The 14,990-nt window shown below is 48.5% G+C and overlaps 2 non-coding genes across 2 annotated transcripts; one reads left to right on the top strand and one right to left on the bottom strand.

Moving 5' to 3' along the window:
- Positions 1-11,556: 11,556 nt before the first annotated feature.
- On the bottom strand, positions 11,557-11,629 carry TRNAF-AAA (transfer RNA phenylalanine (anticodon AAA)). The gene has a single exon. It is a non-coding gene; the product is annotated as a tRNA-Phe (tRNA).
- Positions 11,630-14,468: 2,839 nt separating this feature from the next.
- Positions 14,469-14,540, top strand: TRNAQ-CUG (transfer RNA glutamine (anticodon CUG)). The gene has a single exon. It is a non-coding gene; the product is annotated as a tRNA-Gln (tRNA).
- Positions 14,541-14,990: the final 450 nt, after the last annotated feature.

The raw sequence follows: 14,990 nt of genomic DNA, 5'->3' as shown, positions 1-14,990 counted from the left end.
CTGGATAGTTACCAGTCCTGATTGCAGTTTGAGTTCGCAGCTTGAGATCGGAGCTCGTGGCAGCTAACTGGCCAGGAAAGCTGAGCACGAGGAGGAACCGGGTCTCTGTCGGGCGCGCACCGATGCTCCTTGACGTTGGTAGCAGAACATTACCCAAAGTCTCTCATCTCACCCTTCCCTTTTTATAGGAGTTTAGTTTGGATTCAAAGTTCCTAGGTCTCGCTGTGTCACGCCGCCTCTGGGTTTGCTTGATCACCCGTCAATTGCAGGCGGGACTGTCAGCCTGGGACCTGGCTTTGATCTTCCTTCTGTTGTTTCTTTTTAGGGTGGATGCTTCTTGCTTGAGTTAGGGCTGTTGTCTAGTTCTTCAGCCGTTGGTATTTGAACTTTATCTCATCAGGACGGGCTGGTGCTGGAGGTTGATTCTATCACCCATGCATACCTCATTCACACATCTCAACTAGACTAATAAAATTACAGTATGGCTTGCAAGAATGGGGGCTGCAGCACAAGCCTTCTACAAAATGGAGTCAGCATTTTAAAATGGGTTTTGAGTTACAATATTGCACAGAAGTTACAATGTTACAATGTAGGCAAAATGGCAAGTGTAATGAAATGGTGAACAGAAGTTACAATGGTACAGTGACTAACTAAAAACAATTTTATTCACATTGGTTCTACATTGTCCCCCTTTTGACCCTTCAATCCAGGGGCATTGAATGGGTCACACTTTATGCAATTGTTTTAAGGCTATATATTGGGAAACAATGTGAGCTTGTGGTTTTAGCTTAAAGTACAGCCTTTTCATCCAGCAGCACATACCACACATTATAATTAACATTAAGCTTATCAGAATAAAGAAAACAACAATTGGATGTAACATAATTGTTAAAGTTGAAGACCAGGAGGGGGACCATCCCTTTAAGATATCATACCAATGGTGCATTATGATTTGCTCTGCTTGTGCAGATACTCTTAATATTTCAGATTCCTGATGTAAAATAGCCAAACTGCGTGTTTGAACCTGGGTCCATGTGGCTTTAGTCAGTTGGCTAATTTGTTTATTTTCCTGTATTAGATTGTACAAATTTGTCCAATTGACTTCCAAAGTGAAGTTAAAGTTTAGAATATTACTGGTATTCAGCGTGTTAATTCCTTTATCCTCATGAGTTGGGAAGTAATAGGTTAGGGTGGGAGTTTTTAACATAGTTATATTACACATACACTGTTTTACGGGCGGTTCTGAGATGTATTTGTCTTGCCATACAAGCCTTTTTAATCCAATGGCACAAGCACAACTTTTTTTTATCAAAATACACTTTTGTGGTACCGTTATTTAGTTTATCCCAGTAACAAGTTGCCAAGCTTTTATGTTGCAAGGAGCAGGGCTCTTTTAATTTTGGTAAGGTGGGACATACCCATTGTTGTGCAGTCCACCTGGAACACAAGCGATGGTCTATGATTTCCCCTTGTTCATTTAAATACATTTCCACCAATCGAGGAGCCCAAAGATGTCTGCCCTGAAGAACTGGGAGGGCTATGAAGGGCCACAGAGTAACTTTATATTTGTGTGGTTGGACCCGTATTACTTGTATAGTGATGTGCCCCATGAGGGTTGATGTGTACACGTTTGATTCCAAGGCCTTGTACCATCCAGAAACATAAGGGAGGAAAAGGTTATTTTTATGTTTTGTCAGCAGAGGAGTTAAGACTGTCATATCTTTAGCTCGTACCCAGTCCATTTCCCTTTCTGTCAGCATAATAGCTAATATTTGTTGTTCAGAACACCACAATGCTAATGCTGTTTTGTTCGTTATGTCCCTCATGGTGGCATATTGAGCCCAGAACGCCTGGTTAACATGTTTCCAAGTATGCCATTGCAAGTTCATTGTGTCTACCCCAGTTTGCACCAATTCAGCGATCTGATGCTCTTGTCCCTGGGCAATAGTATGATGCAATGTTTCTACCACACTGGCCTTATTTTTCAGTGCTTCTAGGTCTAGCGAATTTAGAATTCCGGTCCCTGCTCCTATACCTCCTAACAAGGTATCTGTTATCCCTCGTCGCTGACGAGGGAGGGGATGTTCTGTTTGTAAGGATTTGAACCATGCTTCAAAGAGGGGGGAGCTATAGTGTGCACATTCTGGCCGACTTAGAGTTAAATTATTCCTGGTTCAGTTTATTGAAAGGTGTAGGGTTACAATTAATGGCGCCACTTGTGCCTCTATGGGAGGCTGCATCTTCAGCAAATGAGGACAGGGTATTTTTATGGGTTGTGGACCATTTAAAAACAGTACTGTTGTACTTCCTACTAATTTGGTTTCATTTACCCATACTGTTATTGTCCGGGTCTCTAGGGGTCCTGGTTTAAAGGGTGGGAATGTATGGTATCCAGGGAGGACGGGGTGACAATGATGATTGTGATTTACTATAGGCTGGGTAGGTGAGCTAACCTCAAATATACAATCGTGGTCATAAGGTGTGATATTTACCCAGACATGTAATGTAAGTAGTTCAAAGGGTCCATGTAATGTATGGTTAGATATTGGTACAATTTGGATCTGGTTTCCAGTGGTAAAATTGAACCACTGGATCCCCCAATGCGCATTGGATGTCCCCAAAATGAATAATTGTGTCAGGAATCCCCAAAATAATAACATTTTTGCTTCCAGCGGAGTTCTCCTGTAAACGCTTGCGCAGTTTGTGAGAAGGAAATAAAATTGTTGATTAGTTTGTAATACCAGTCTTCCGGTTGGAGGTAATCAGCTGAAGCTCTCTAGATTCCTTATAAGGGATTCGATTTCAGTGATACCTACAAAGGGATGAAGCACATGCTATTAAGAAAACAGTTTTATCTGGGATACATGGACCCATTTAAGTTTACCATCTTTCTCAATGCGATATACCAGAGGACTGAGACAGTCAACTATGGAATATGGACCCACCCATTTAGATTCTAAGGTGTGATCCTTCTTACCCAATTTTAAATACATTACTTGATCTCCAACTTCCCATAAAGAGGGTTCCTTGGTTCTTTGTTTTTGCATTTTCTCATGCATATGTACAATAGCCTGATTGATCCTGTACTGCAATGTGGTTTTATCCTCTTGTAATTGTTTTAGCCATTGGAAATAATCATTCTGGTTGGCTATAGAATGATCCTCTGGGTGTATAGTAAAATGTTCAGGATCAATCATTAACTTCATTGGTTGACCAAAAAGAATTTGGTATGGCTGGATCTTAGTTCTCAGCCTGTCACTACTGCGAATGGCAGCTAAGATTAGAGGTAGTTTCTCAGGCCAGTCCTTATCAGTATGGTTTACTACTTTTTGCAGTGCCTCTTTAATTGTGCGATTTATCCTTTCCACGGGGCCAGAGGACTGGGGTCGGTAGGGAATGTGAAATTTCTGGGTGATCCCTAGGGCTTGTAACATCATTGTGAAAATTTGTCCCACAAATGCACTTCCATTATCTGAGTCTATGACCTCAGGGGTTCCGTATCTGCACACCACTTCAGTGAAGAGCTTTTTAGCTGCAGTTCTAGCACTGTTATCCCTAGTGGGGAATGCTTCCACACATCCTGAAAATGAATCTATAATAACCAGCAAATATTGGAATCCTTCTTTACTTCTAGGTAACTTATCAATAAAATCCATCTGTATTCTGTGCCATGGTCCCAACCGTCTCTGGTGCATCATTGGTTGCCAGTGCGGGGGACGGGCTTTGTCCTTTGCACAGCGCACACAATTTTGCACCCACGTTTTTACATCATCCTCCACCCCTTCCCAGTCTGCTACCTGCCTTAGCCTCCTTAAGGTCCCTTCTGTCCCCTCATGCATGAACTGATGTGCCACGTTGATTAGCTCCTGCCGTTCCGTCTTTCCCGGAGTCCGGCTCCAATGATTATTCACATCGCTAGATGGCAGCAGAGTGTCAGAAATGAGCTTGCTAGCGCGGCTTTGACTTCTAGTTACAGCCGCCAGGTTCTGCTGCCGGGCGATAGCATCGGCTCGGCTGTTCCACATGGCTTCAGCGCTGAGCTCTTTGCTGTGCGCTTTAACATGCCGGATTTTTAACTGATTGGGGTTTCTTGTCACCCAAGCATGGATCCATTTCCATTTGTCTAGGTAGGCTATCTCCTTCCCATCTGCTCCCTGCCAATTATTCCGTTGCCAGTCAAACATCCAATCCTGTATGCCTTTCACGCAAAAATCACTGTCTGCATAGATATAGATTGGTCTGGGAGAGGTTTCATATAACTTTAACACTTGATATATGGCATGGAGCTCCGCATGTTGTGCTGAGCCATGATTCAAATACCCTTGAATCACTTCCTCCTCTAAGTTTATAGCAGCATACTTAATATACCGTTTCCCTTTAAGTACTACCGAGCTGCCATCAGTAAACCAGATATGCTTCTCCTGCCCTGTTGTGTCTAAATCCCTTAAGGGGGGTGCCTCTACCAGTGCAATTCTCTGTTCTAAAGTAATCTCGGGACATTTATGCTTAGTCCCTTTTTCAATTAAAGCATGAGTCAATAAATCAGGTTTAGATACTGTTTCGGTAAGGACCCCTCTATTGACCAGGATGAGGGTCCATTGAGCCATGCATGTATTGGAGACCTTACTCCCGATCAATTTGCCAGATAAGATATATTTGAGAGGAGTATGAGTACTTTGAATTGTAATAGGTGCTGTGTTCGTGAGAGGTTCAAAAGACTGGATTGCCCAAACGGCTGCTAAACATTCACCCTCACAAGGGTCAAAATTCAGCTCAGCACCTTGAAGTTTTTTAGAATCGTATGCTACAGGCACTAGTTTGCCTTCCTCATTGTTTTGTAAGAGAGTAGCTGCCAATGCAACCTCATTTGCAGCTAGTCTGATAACGAAGGGTTTTGATTCATTAGGGAAGCATCAAGCCGGGGCTGAGACAGCCTTTTGTTTTAAGGTATTTAAGGCGGATTCTTGTTCTGGTCCCCATTCCCATTGTGTCTTTTTCTTTAATAACTTCCATAAGGGAAGTGTGATCTCTGCATATTTATGGATATGTGGCCGTAGGAAATTGAACCCACCCAGCAGAACTCGTAAAGAGTGCACATCTGTAGGGGCCGGCATATCCAGTAATGCTTTCACCTTGCGCTGATCCACTTGCCTCCCCTCATTCACAATCACTATACCTAAGTAAGTGACCTGTGGTTGCACCAATTGTGCTTTTTCTAATTTAACCTTAAACCCTGTTTCTTGGATTAATGCCAAAACATTTTCAGTAAGTTTTTGTACTTGTTCCCTGGTGTCCCCAAAAATCAGAATATCATCAACATAGGAGAAGACAAATGATCTTTCCTGCTGGTTCAGACGATCCAACATATCTACCACAATAGTGGGGGAATCTTGAAAACCCTGTGGTAGTCGGCAAAACGTAAATTGTTGGTGGTTTATGGTGAATGCAAACCTATCCTGGGACTCTGGGTGTAGGGGTATAGCAAAAAAGCAATTAGCCAAATCGATCACTGAGAAGTATTTGGAGGTGGCTTGTACTATCCGTATAACCTGTGTCATGTCTGCTACAATTGGGGCCATGGGTACAGAGCCTTTATTAATCCTCCTATAGTCTATAGTTAACTGCCAGGACTTTCCGTCTGCCTTTAGAACTGGCCCTATGGGAGAGTTAAAAGGAGAGTTAGTTTTTCTTATAACTCCCTGTTGTTCCAAGTCCTGCACAGTCTGTATCAGTTGGACTTCTGCTTCCTTTGGGTAGGGGTATTGTTTTTGAGGGGGTACCAGTTCACCTATGATCTTAACACAGGCATTGATCTTTCCACAGTCTGTTTTACTTTGAGTCCAGACCGTGGGGAATTTTGAGCACCACTCCTCGTCTTGCTCTGTAGTGAGAGCAGCAAGGAGTTTACCTCCCCCTTTGGTTACAATGAGATCCTGCTTTTCCTGGTGAGAGCAGTTGGAGGGGATTTTTAATTTCCATAATATGCCTCCAGGTAAATCAATTATTATGTTGTTTTGATACAGCCAATCTGCTCCTAAAATAATTTCGTCAGTCATGTCAGGGGTCTGGATTAAATTCCCTTTTGTTTTAAACCCTTTTATTGAGAATGGGACCTGTGCCCATTCCCAGTCTGTGCTTGGCTTTCCCTGAAAAGATTTTAAAGTGACTTGTTTTACTCTCTCCCCTGCCTGTGGAACGGTTTTAATTAAAGAGACAGCAGCCCCAGTATCAATCAAAGCTAGTGCAGGAGCACGATTCTCCTGCTGGACATAAATATGCGGTCTCCCTCCACAGTCCCAGAACATTTTACCGATGAGCCCCCATTGCTGCACTCCTGTATTATGTGGGGTGCTCATGTCCAGCAGGCCCCCCTAGTCCCGGTTGCTCTGGGGGGCACTTGTAGCTATGCTAGTTACACGCTCCTGATTCTCTTGTGCTTGTAGGGCTTCTTGGACTAGAGCTCGAGTTGGGGCTTTGTCCCAGTGCTCCCAACTACCTCCCTGTCGCATTACTGCCCGCCAGGCCAATCGGCGGATCGTGGAGTCATAAGTATTCTGTCCCTCACCTTCAGCTCTTTGGAAATTATCATTTTTTTCAGAAGGGCGGGGGTTTGAGCATGAATAATGTCCCCGTGGCTTATGATTTCCCCGTCCGCGGTAGCGACCTCGGGAGCCCCCTATTCCCATATTACCACTCTCATTGGAGTAAGTTATTTGCTCAAACGAGGCCACAAAGGGAGCCCTTTCTTTTTTTATTTGGAGTGCGGGGCCAGAATGAGTGGTGATTTGTTTGATCAGATCTCGGAGCTCAGTCATGCTCGCGGGCTGGTTAGGTGCCCAAACGCTGAGCTTATTGGCATAGTAAGGGAGAAGAGTCGCAGCACAGTCCCTCAGGGCATCTGTGCCGTATGCTACAGTGTCAGGGTTATTTGCAGGGGCTCCTTGGGCATCTTCAGTGCGGGTGATGCCTGCCATGACCTGCATAAGTCCTCAGCAGGATGGGTACCCTTCGGGGTCTTCATTAGGTTCCTGCATCATGCTAGCCGCCTGTATCATTAGATGTCGGCGACCCATTTGTTCCCCTAGGCTTGCAAACAGGGGTAGGAAAGTATTGTTCTCCCTGTTTTCCCTTATCACCCGATCAATGACTCCCTGTAATTCGGGTGCTGCACAGGTGGTCATGAGGCGTTTAAGCTCAGGGACTGTTAAATCTTCTCTGCCTGCCAATTGCAGCACACGCAGAGTCCATTTTGAAAAATTTTCCCAGTTAAGGGGTCCAAGCATTTTTGCCATGGCTTGGAGATCAGCTGCTGATACGGGGACGGTTGTAGTAGCTGTGCTAGTCCCTGCATCTGTGTCTGTTCTTGTTACAGTAATTCTGTTAATGGCTGCAACCGGCCCCTGGGGCTCAGGATTGCTGCTCCGTATCTCCCTTTCCCACACCTTGCTAGATTCCCTCGGGGCATCTTCCCAGTCAGGGACGTCACTCTGGGGATCAAAGTCCCGTTCTCCTGCCGTTACCGCTGCTATCTGGCGGTTTGCGAATCCCAGCCTTTGTTTAAGGTGCTGGATAAGGGACTCACATCGGCTGTGATTAGCGGGGAGAGCTTTACTTTGTTCTATGGTTAACCTCTTTACCATGCCTTGCAATATTTGATTCTCTTTTTCTATTTTTTCCTTTTCCCCGACCTGTTCTTCTAACTTCTTTTCTCTTTGTTTGCCCTCCCTGAGTGCCTCCCGGAGAGGGTCTAACTGGCTTTGCACCCCTGTCGCTACCACTTTCCATCTGTCTGCCTCTTTTTCCATATGAGTGAGTTTTTCATGCAGGGAGGCATTCTCCTCCTGGCAGGATGCCAAGCGGGAGTATAAATCCCTGCATGTGTCCCACAAAAGCCAGATTGCTGCTGAATCCCTTTTAGTTGGAGTAGGCTTGTACAGGATTATATACCTTGCCAGCCTATCCTCCAAATCTGTAATAGTACACACATCTCCCAGCCCCCCTTCCGTCCACGGGCTGTGTCCAAACCTCTGTAGTACTTGTTTAAAGGGTGTCGGCTCTTGGACAAAAGACAGCGTTCCCTGTTTTTCTCTAAAGATGTCTTTAGACTGTGTTTTCCTAAACATTTTCCCTAACAAGTGTGCCATAGCCAAGTACAACACAGGAAACCGAGCTGATAAATATCAGAATACTAGAACCTCCAATTCTTAAAGGAGTGACTTACAAATAACAATTTTCCCTTTTTAACTCCTGGAGGAACAACTTAACCCTCTCTGGGCCAGAGGAAGAGACACCAAGTCTCCCTCTGTATTACTCGGTCTGCTATCACCGAGGGTTCATACACCAATTATACAAATCCTTCCCCGGATCAGATCCTTCCCAGGATCAGAGTGAGAAACACTAAGTTCTCCTCTTTAGCTCAGTCTCGCTATGGCTGAGGGTGTATGTACCTCGACAACACAATTTAAACCTAAACTCCTATATCCTTCAGAGTTTGGTTAATTAACTGAAAGTTTACACTTTTTTTTTCCCTAGTGCCAGGCTTGCTTAAGCTGGCGGTGTGCACACGAGTTTTATAATAACTGTGGATTCTATGCTTGCTCCCCCTTTCGCATTCTCCACCAATAATGTTGTCCCACAAACTTGCACAGGATCGTTTTAGGGGTTAAGACAAAGATGCCACATTTATTATTAATTCGTAACTATTAGCAAATACCCTAATGCTTATACACATACACTCACACACACACACACACACACACACACACACACACACACACACACACACACCAAATGTTCTGCAGCTGCTGGATAGTTACCAGTCCTGATTGCAGTTTGAGTTCGCAGCTTGAGATTGGAGCTCGTGGCAGCTAACTGGCCAGGAAACCTGAGCACGAGGAGGAGCCGGGTCTCTGTTGGGCGCGCACCGATGCTCCTTGACGTTGGTAGCAGAACGTTACCCAAAATCTCTCATCTCACCCTTCCCTTTTTATAGGAGTTTAGTTTGGATTTAAAGTTCCTAGGTCTTGCTGTGTCACACCGCCTCTGGGTTTGCTTGATCACCCGTCAATTGCAGGCGTGACTGTCAGCCTGGGACCTGGCTTTGATCTTCCTTCTGTTGTTTCTTTTTAGGGTGGATGCTTCTTGCTTGAGTTAGGGCTGTTATCTAGTTCTTCAGCCGTTGGTATTTGAACTTTATCTCATCAGGACGGGCTGGTGCTGGAGGCTGATTCTATCACCCATGCATACCTCATTCACACATCTCAACTAGACTAATAAAATTACAGTATGGCTTGCCAGAATGGGGGCTGCAGCACAAGCCTTCTACAAAATGGAGTCAGCATTTTAAAATGGGTTTTGAGTTACAATATTGCACAGAAGTTACAATATTACAATGTAGGCAAAATGAGAAGTTACAATGTTACAATGTAGGCAAAATGGCAAGTGTAATGAAATGGTGAACAGAAGTTACAATGGTACAGTGATTAACTAAAAACAATTTCATTCACATTGGTTCTACACTGCCATCTTTATCCCAGGAGAGATGGACTCTAAGGGTACGTCTCCATTGCAATGGAAGCCCAGGTGTGGCACACTGTGCTCAAAGCAGCACCCTGGAAGCCCCATATTCACCACTCTCATATAATGATGACATGGTTTGTACAAGTCTGCCTTGTGAGGATGTACACTGCTTGATTCACATCCTAGCAAAGGAGCTTCCTAACAAGCTGGAAGAAAATATGAAAGAAGGGTAGAGACACCATGATTTGGCCTCTCTCCCCCATAACTCAACAGCTGGAAACACACCTGGAGGACAAAGACTGAGCTGAACTGATTCAGAAATCAGAAGAGAATACTAATAATACATTCAAACCAAATTCCCCAGCCAGACTAGTATTGGTTTCTCAGCAGGATTCCTGGGCCCAGCCTTGTTGGGGTTATGAGGACTCTGCCACACATGAGAGTAGAAAGAGCGTCCTTGGGGTCAGGCAGGCCTCTGGTAAGGGAGTGGGGACTCAGATCCTTTCTCTGGCCAATTGCACCAGGGTCATGTATAAACCAGGGAAGTTCCTCACAATAGCCGGACCTGAACCCCCTGTACACTTGCCCTCTGTACTCATTGCTTCTCTGTCTCTCTTCCCCTCATCTCTGCTGGTCTCCCTCTGAGCTTTCTCAGCACCTGGCTCCACAGCGCTTCCTGCCAGCCAGAGACTGCTTGTTCTAGGCCTGCTCCTGTGGAGTGGCCTCTCTCCTGATTCCTGAGGAAAGGAACCTTTCCAGGAAATGACCATGGATTCTGGGAATCAGCATGTGGCTGGTGGACAGCACCAGGAATCATTTGGCTCCTGGCACACAAGGCCACTTAAAACCTGAGCACTCAGAGAGGGGCTTGAACCTTCAGATTAAGAGCCTGATGCTTTACCAACTGAGCTACCTGGGCTTGTTGAAACCATCTTCAACATTCACCACAAGAGCGAGCAGGTAGGCAAAAGAGAGGCAAGAAAAGTCCTAGGGAACCCTCATGTGGCCTAATGGATAAGGTATCTGAGTGTGGATCAAAAGATTGAGGGTTGGAGTCCCTTGGTGGTTGTGTTTCTGCAGTTTTACCATTGTGCTGAAAGTCCTGTTCCCTTCAGGGCTGGAACCTCTTCTTGGCTGCTCAGGCCAATACTCTGGCTTCAGCTAGAGCCCCGGGAAGGAGTTGGGGGTTGGGTGTCACAAAGGTTGGGGCATGAGCCCCAAGTGCATCCAGTCTAGCCTTTGCCCTTCCTGACTTGTCAAAGAAAGTGGGTGACTGCCCGGGCCGGCGTGTGCACCTGACCCTGTGCTGGAGGGTACTTGCTATATAGCATCTTCGGAGCCTGGGTGTTTCTCTGCTTCTCGCCAGCTGGGTAAAAGCCTCTTGGGGTAAAATCTCCTGCCGCACTGCAAAAGTGAGCACCTTGAGTGGGACCAGTCAGAGGCCTCACCATGGGGGCTGGCCCTGCTTTCCTACCAATTTATGATGTTATCCACAGAGCATCAGCAGCTGCCCCGCATGCTGGTGACCTTCAGTGGGTGTTTGGCATGGCAGGGAGCAGGCTGGCTGAGTGTTTTTGTGCCTGTCTGAAGGCCACACCTAGGCATGGTCCTGCCCTCCTCTAGCCCTGACCTCAGTTGCTCTGTGGCTTTTAAGTCTGCCCTTGGAGCCATCAGCACCAGCTGCCTCTGCTCTAGGTGCCCAGAGGAGGAGAGGTGTGTGGGGTCACTTTTACAGGTGCCCCTTCCCTGGTACTGCCATTGCTCAGCTGCACAGAGGAGCTTCCATCCCCAATCCCTGCCTCTCACTGCCCAGCAGCCCTCTGGCACCATTCCTGAGGGCTACCCTGCCTCACTTTCTTCCTACCATGTCAGGAAAGACAGTTCTCATTATTAAAGGTCAGGTGGGCCAACTAGGGGCAGAAGCCTGTTCTATGCTTTCCTACTGCAGAGCTCAAACTCAGGAACTCATCTTGGGTCCAGGCACTGCTGTGCTCCCAGTAAACAAGCCACCCCTACACAAAGAGGGATGACAGGGCCTGCCAAAGCCTGGGATTGAACCAGGGACCTTTAGAGCTTTGGTCTAACGCTCTATCAACTGAGCTACTTTGGCACCTGCATGAAAGCATTTTGGCCAGTTGCTTCTCTGTCTGGGATGTTTTTGTCAGCAGTTGCACACAAAAAGGACAGGAAAACAAACGGCTGCTCCACACCCCCACCGGAGGAACCCGGCACCGTTAGCTGTGGTGAGTAAGAAGTGTCTGTTTGCTGACAGGGCCTGTCACTCAGGAGCTGGAACAGCAGTTGCTGCCTCCTCCTCGGCTCCAGGCTGTGGGAAATGCTCATTGCCTGGCTGCATGGGCGGATGCGGCTCCGTGCTCTGGAGAGCGTCTGTACTGCTCTGTCAACCCCCCGTCTTCACTGAGCCAGTCTGGTAAGGTCCCAAGTGCCCCCTCTGGCCTGGCAGCTGCGAGTGTGCAGACATCAACCCCCCTGCCAGCCCCAGAGCCAGCAGAAGCGCCAGCCCCCCCAGCACCACAGGGGCACTCAATGCACTTCTTGTGGGGATATGGTTCCTTGGCGTCCTGCTGCTAGAGTGAGAGCCAGGAGAGAGCAGTGTCTGGCTCACCGTGGGGGAGAGAAGAGACCTGATGAGTGCGGATCTCCCTCAGCCTCCCTCACAATGCTGGTCAGTTTTATTGTCACTGTAATAGTCAGTGCTTCCCTTCAGGGACGGCCCTAGAGGGGTCTGGGGTATGGGACAAATCCCCCCCCTTTCCTCCTCAGGCCCTGCCCCCACTCCACCCCTTCCCCCAAGTCCCCACCCCATCCCGTCCCATCTCTTCCCTTCCTGCACCTTCCTGACCCATTTCTCTCCCACCCCCAGCTCTTCCCATCCCAGCTCCTTCCCCTCCCCACCCAGCGCCTCCTGCACCCCACTGAACAGCTGATCACTGTCAAGTGAGAGGCACTGAAAGGGAAGAGGAGGAGCTTGTCAGCAAGGCCTGTAGTGTGGAGGAGGAGCTGGCTGTCAATGGGCGCTGAGCACCTATTTTTTCTCTGTTGGTTCTGCAGCCCCCTAGCTCCCATGGAGTTGCTGACTTGGCTCCTTTCACACTCTAGAGAGAGGAGCAGAACCAGGGCTATGGCTGATCTATGGGGCACCAGGTGAGTGGCAGAGGCGTCAGGTGCTGAGAGTTTGCCTGACCCCTCAGGGTCACAGTGTGAGGTGGTGCCCCAGGGATCTCTATGAAAGGAGCAGAACAGGATTTACTTGGGGTGGGGAGAGAATTGAGAGTGTCTCAGGGGGTTGTACAGAGGTGTTGCCCGGGTGAGAGACTGGCTAAAACACAGGCCATGCTGTGAGCAGGATTTGCACCTGCACAGGAGAACCCTATTGGATTTCAACTCCCACATCTTAACCACTCGGCCATCACAGCTGGGAGTGAAAAAAAATGACCCAATGCCAGAGAAACTGGTAAAGAATCACAATGACCAGGTGTGAAGTCATCTGAACCACAAAATTCCCACCACAAACCTGGCTCCCAAAGCACGGGGGGGATTGCGGTTTGTTCTCTTTCCTTAGCCATGTGCTGTCACACAGACAGCGTGTTTAAAAGTCTCCCCTCCTGCAGAGCGGGAATGGGAAATGATTCTCAGCTTGAAGCCTGATGTAGGGTGACTGGACGTCCTGATTTTATCGGGACTGTCCTGATATTTGCTTGTTTGTCCCGCATCCCAACCGATGTTTGGTCGGGACCCTGGACAAACAAATAACTTTGTCCTCTGCTCCGACACACAGGCATAGTCTGGAGGGATATTTGCCCCCTCCCCAACTCCACCCCCTCATTCCCCCATTGGATTCATCCCCAAATCCTGGCCCTGGCCCTGCCCCCAGTCCCACCCCCTCACTGCCCCATTGGATCCCTCCCCAAATCCTTGCCCTGGCTCTGCCTCTTTCCCAAGCACGCGGCATTCTTCCTTCCTCCCAGGTTTGCACATGGGCCATGGCCATGGCCGAGAGCGCAGTGTGGAAGCTGCTTCAGCCCTGCAGCCTGCGGGGCAGCGCAATGGGGCTGGGGGCAGTGCGGAGGAGGCAGGGCCCAGGTGGGTGGGGGGCAGAGACACAAGTGGGGCAGACACACTCCTGTTGGGAGCTGCCTGGTTCATCCCTTGCCCGGGAGCTGCAGGAAGGGCCCGGATCATGGCTCGGCTGCAGAGCTCGGAGCCCAGGCTGGGCCCAGGAGTGAAGGGATGGGGGAGCTGGGGGTGTATCGGGGGTCAGAGCTGAGAGTTGGTTGGAGATGGGGCTGTGCCACTGCCGCTTGGCGGCGTGGCGGCCCTCTGCTTCTTTTTTTTTGCTCCGCCCCCCGCGTCCCGATATTTCATTTTTGACATCTGGTCACTCTAGCCTGATATGAAGGAGGATGTCTGGACCAAGGGGCCAGGGACTGGCCTTTGCTAGAGAAACCACTGTCAAGTTTTAGCCAGTTAGGACAAGTCAGGAAATAAGAACAACCTCAGGTATCAGTAACTGCTACAGGTTGCAAATTCCTACACGTAGCAGTTTCTGGCACTACACCTGCACAGCTCTGCTCCCCGGCTCTTCTCGGGCTCCTGCTCTCTCCTTAGCTCTGTCCCACTCTCGCCCAGGCAGTTCCAGCTCACATGGAGGATGGGACCCCCTCGCCTGGTGACTCCCTCATTACACTGCCTGGCCTGTCAGTGCAGCTAACTTGGAGCTTTGGCCTCTCCCCATTGTCCCTGGGGACTGTCAGTCTCAGGGTCCTGATTTCCCATTGATCCTTCCCCCTTCTATTGGTGCTGGGAACTAGCCAACCAACCCCGCCCCCACCCGCCCACTCACACTAAGTTTTAGTAAAGGGCCAAAAGTCCCCTTACACGAGCAGCCCCATGAGGGTCACCGATGTGCAGAGAAGGCAGCACAAGCTGGTCCCATGGTGTAATGGGCAGCACTCAGGACTCTGAATCCTGTAATCTGAGTTCAAATCTCAGTGGGACCTTGTGTTGGCTTGTGGTCATAGGCAGCAGGTTATATACATTTCTGGTGCTCAGGCTCCAGCAATGTTCAGGGCTGGGGCCTTGCTCCAGCAATAGTTGGAGTTGGGTCTCTTCTCTGGGCCCTGGCCTCTGCCTGCCACCTCTCCCCCTGCATGTTCCCCCCTGCTGCACTCTGTCCCTGCCTGACAAAAAGCTGCATGGGCCTGTCCCCTGCTGCTGGAGTAGAGGGATTTGGGCAGAACGGCTGTCTGCTGGCCCAGGGTCCTAGTGCCTGCCCACCGCTAATAGAAAGGCAGGCTGCCCTGAGCCTCTCCAACGCCCCCAGCCCTAAGATCTCTTATCCCTCTTTCCGAGTCGGGAGCCCCCCTACATCATGAACCCCCCATCTTCAGCCCCACAGCCCTCACCCCTGCACTTCCTCTCAGACGGTGCACCTCCTCCCCTTTCCATCC

The sequence above is a fragment of the Gopherus flavomarginatus genome, chromosome 25, assembly GCF_025201925.1.
Source record: "Gopherus flavomarginatus isolate rGopFla2 chromosome 25, rGopFla2.mat.asm, whole genome shotgun sequence".
Taxonomy (NCBI): Eukaryota; Metazoa; Chordata; order Testudines; family Testudinidae; genus Gopherus; species Gopherus flavomarginatus.
This window is presented reverse-complemented; position numbering and strand designations above follow the sequence as displayed.